At 45.9% G+C, this 4562-nt stretch overlaps 1 pseudogene; it reads right to left on the bottom strand.

Moving 5' to 3' along the window:
* Positions 1-3105: 3105 nt before the first annotated feature.
* LOC118642065 lies at positions 3106-4562 on the bottom strand (annotated as a pseudogene).

The following is a 4562-nucleotide window of genomic DNA, read 5'->3' as shown; positions in this document are numbered from 1 at the left end:
GTGCACAGCTTCGGCACTGGCAAACCCTGGCAGCGTCCTTCCTCACTGGTTTCAGTGGGCCGGGTGAATAGAGCAATCCCCACTCTAGCAGATTTCCTAGTGAGGGAAATTTCATTTCCCAGGCACCAGCAACTCCCAACAAGATGCTTCTCCAACCAGGACTAGCCTGTTAAGTGCAACTCTCATTTCACTCAAACTCCTTGTGGAGCATCTGGCCTCTCCCAGGATGCTCACAGGCAGGCCTGTTTTCTCTGCACCCATGTGTCTCTTGCTTCCCATCACAGAGGTGTATGCACATCCTGAATCAATTAATCAGCATGAGTTCCTTCTCAATGACAGCCAACACAGACATTCTAAACATGGCTTGACATAGCTCACACAGCGTTTGCTGCATCCACACTCCTCCTTGGCTCATATGCATCCCATCTGTCGAATGAAAAATTAGTGACACACAGTGTGTCACATATGCCCATACGTTCATTGTAGGATGCAAGCTAGAAGTCATGCTCTTGGGGAAGCTTCAGAGGACTATGTGGAACAGGCTCTGTTGGCTCTCCCCACTTAATAAAAGATGCCAAGCCTTGGCTCCCTGGGAAAACATCTGATCAGAAATAGCAAAATGTCCTACTAAGTAAAGGGAAATTATTAGCATCATTAAGCTGCAGATGTTGGAAAGAGTGATAGAGAGGCATTGTGTGGGGGTGTAAGACCACCTCAGAGAAACCCGAAACGCTGTGAGGAGGGTAGGACAGGGAGCATTTTGCTTTGCCCCAGAAGCCTGCAATGCTGTGGATTAACAGGTGGCTAATTACCTTGGGGGGTGTATTTATCTGACAGACTGCTGGTTGCTTTCCCAAAGGTAATAGTATTGGCAGGGAATTTCTTGGATCTCCCAAATAGAGTCTTTTGAACTGCTATGTAAGGAATAACCGTGTTTGGGGGTATTTCCCCCCACTTTCTGAGATGGCAGTTTGGATCACCACTCCTTCTCACCCCGCTTGAAGAATCACTGGTAAGGGTTTGGACTGAGGATCATGAGACCTGCCTTCCACTCCTGGCTCTACCAAGGGGGAGCCACGTAACCTTAGATAAGTCGCTTATTATTTTTGAGCCTCACATATAGTTAGATCATTTAGCATTTCCCTAGTTTCTTCTGGGTCTTTTCATGTTGTTTTCATTTTGTCTTCCAGAATGTTCCTCATAATTTTTCCTCTAGTAGCAGCATTTACCTGGTGCCCAGTTAAAGGCCAATGCTGCTCTTTGACCTGCTGTTGGGGCAAATGCTGGGGCTCCCAGTTGGCATTTGATCAATTTTAGTAAACAAATGAATAGCTCACCTCAGAAGTGACCTACACCGGGGCTTCCCATCTTCCCTGCAGAAAGCTGCTGGGAGTCAGGAGGGGCCCTCGGGCCTCTCCTCCCCGGAACATCTCTTGCTGAGGTCCTGGGGCCATTTCTCTATTGTGGTTCCTGATACTCAAGCAGAATAAGAGAGTTCTAGCAGGACCTCACTTGTTGGCCTATTAGATAGTTAATGGATGAATAAATGGGTAAATAAATAAATGAACAAGCAGAGCTGTCCAGCTAAGGTCCTGCCTAGCATCCTATTGGAATATGATAATCATAAGACTACCAAAATGCATTCTCCTCAACTATACAGTAATGCCTTAAATGCACACACACACACACACACACACTAATCTTTGTCCATTTCTTTCTCTATTATTCCCTTCCTTCCTTTTTTATAAATAGATAAAGAAATCAAGGTATATATGCAAAGCAATTGCTGATCCGTTCATTTACTTATTGTATTCCTGCAGCAGAAACCTCATAGTAGAATAGAGCAGGGCTGTGTCTGGGCATCTTGGGCACCGCTGTTCAAGGTCGGAAGCTGTGTGATTTCTGAAGAGTCTGTTTTTGCATGAAGGGCAAGTTCCTGGTGGTCTGGGCTCCCACTCAGCCGGTCCTGGGACTGCTGCCGATCATGTCGGGAGGAAGCTGGGAACAAGCTGTGGCTGGAGGGGACAAAAACTGAGGACAAGCTGATGGGCTGGGAGAGGAACCTCTGCCATCTGGCTCTCCTCCCCCACATGGCAGTTCTGAAGGAGAAGCAGGAACAGACAGGCATATCCTGGGACATTTCAGAGCTCCCTGCAGGGGACTGAACTGTTCTTTAAAGCTGAACATCTTTATTGTCTGAGACAGAAACAACTCGGCATTGCAGAATCAGTTTGCTCTGCCCTTTTTTTTTTTTTTTCTTAATGTAACACTGTTTATTTAACTTCAAAAACATTTTAGCATTCCAATCATACAAAAAATAACAAAATGTTGCAAATTGTGTTTAGCACCGGTTCTTGAACTTTCATTGATGCAGTGACTCTTCACTTTGCTGACAATGAAGAGTTGTACAGTTTGTTAAAAAACAAAGTTTAAAACTACCACACTTAACTAAAAAAAGATCCAAACACTTCTCATGCCAGCTGACCCCCCTTTTCCACAGCTAAGAATGGCAGAATGCTATGTCACTACATACAAAAATCAGGACAACCTGAAGCTAAGTGATGCCCACTGCAGTGTCCACAGGTCCAGCCTTACAGTGCACGCCCTGAGCTATGGCCCCTCCCAAAGGCTTCTTCCCCACAGCCTCAACGCCAAGCAAAGAGCATCAAGAGCTTGTCTCGGTTGTTCGTTCTTTTTACAAGCTATAGATATGTACAGTCTTGGTAACTCAGGATTTCTAGCCAATAACCAAATAGTTAACACCACCTTACAGATTAAAAAAAGAAAATGCCAGAAACATCTTTAAATGCCTTGTCACACCAACAGCAAAGTGCACAGAGTGAGGAGAACACGAGAGCCTTTTCATTTTAAAAATGTTTGGAAATATGTACAACTTTGATACAGTATCAGGGTGCTCGACACCCATGGCCACTTCACGTAAACCACTGACAATTTCTGAGCACTTTGAGAAACTACATATGATCATGATCCAATTGTGTAATTAATCCTAATGAGGACAACAGACATCTCTCAAATAAGAGCTGTGTCAATTACGGCGCTCCCCTACACTAAGGTGTTCACAAGGAGACAGATAAACAGGTTTTTTTATTCATCCTCCTCCTCCTCCTCCTCCTCTTCCTCCTCCTCTTCCTCCTCATCTTCTTCATCTTCCTCTTCCACCTTTTTCCGGGCAACTTTAGGGGGACCTTTGCACCATCAAACTTTCCTTTAACCTTATAGTCGGCAACCTCCTTCTCATACTTCTCCTTCAGCTTTGCAGCCTTACTGTTGTAAGGCTGCCTTTCACTGTCACTTAAGTTATTCCACATCTCGCCCAGCTTCTTTGCCACATCTCCAATAGAGTTGCCAGGTTTTGTGGATTTGATCTTGGGGCGGAATTCTGAACAGAACAGAAAGAATCCAGACGGTGGCCTTTTGGGGGCATCGGGGTCCTTTTTCTTCTTGCCTCCCTTAGCTGGTCCATAACCCTTCATTTCCTGATCATAACATACTTTATCTGCTTTTGCCATCTCATCAAATTTAGATTTCTCTTTCCCTGACATTGTCTTCCACCTCCCAGAGCACTTCTTGGAAAATTCTGCAAAATTGACAGGAACTTCTGGAATTTTCTTCTTATGTTCCTCTCTGCATGTCTGCACAAAGAAGGCATAAGCGAACGTCTTGCCCTTTGGCTTCTCGGGATCCCTTTAGCCATCCTGACTGTACTGTTCGCCAGTCTGGGCAGCGCAGGGCACGGCGCGAGGCCTTGCTCTGCTGTTGATACACGCTGGGATGGGTTAAATATTTCGGGCGTGAAACCAACACATGGAAGAAGTCTTTCCTTCCTTCATTGCCCCATCTGAAGCAAATACTGTGGGCTGCATATATGTCAGCCCACTTGCAGATAACAAAACATATTTAGAAAAGGAGGCACAGAAGTAGCCCTAATGTGGCTTAGATGGCAGTTACTGGAGCATATACGGTAACAATCTCAGCCCCCTTTCTCTGTTTCCTTCTTAGCCGTGTTCATTGTAAACACTTAGTATGAAAAGAGAGGAGCACTGTGTGTTTTTTCTTCCACACATTCAACAAATGGTCAAAAGACAGAATCATGTCAGGCTACCAAAGGTACATTCCTGCCTCCTTGGCTTCCCAGGGAGCTGGAGGGAGAAGTTCCAGTTCAAATTCTTGCTCAGAAATGTACAAGGTGAATATGAGGTCAGTTTCCACCCTGCCAGGAACTGGTCTCACTCTTAGGGCCTAAGAAGGACCCTCCTGACCTGCTCCCCCACACACCTCAGCTTCACCTCAAATTTTGAACTATAACGAGTCCCTCCCAGCCACATGGCCGGAAACCAAAGCAGGGATGCATTACGGAGGCAGAGGAAGACGGCCAGGCCCAGAGGGGTCCCTGCTCCACCGGCGATTCCAGCCCTTTGCAGTCAAAGCAGGAGTGTAACAGAGGATTACCGCGAGCAGACATGGCCTTTCTATAGCACCCTGTCCATCAGCAAACGTGGCCGATCAATATTTATAACTGACCGCACAGCATGGCAAGTCAT

The sequence above is a fragment of the Molossus molossus genome, unplaced genomic scaffold (assembly GCF_014108415.1).
Source record: "Molossus molossus isolate mMolMol1 unplaced genomic scaffold, mMolMol1.p scaffold_m16_p_3, whole genome shotgun sequence".
NCBI lineage: Eukaryota > Metazoa > Chordata > Mammalia > Chiroptera > Molossidae > Molossus > Molossus molossus.
Note: the sequence above shows the minus strand (reverse complement) of the source record. Positions and strands in the feature narration are given on the sequence as shown.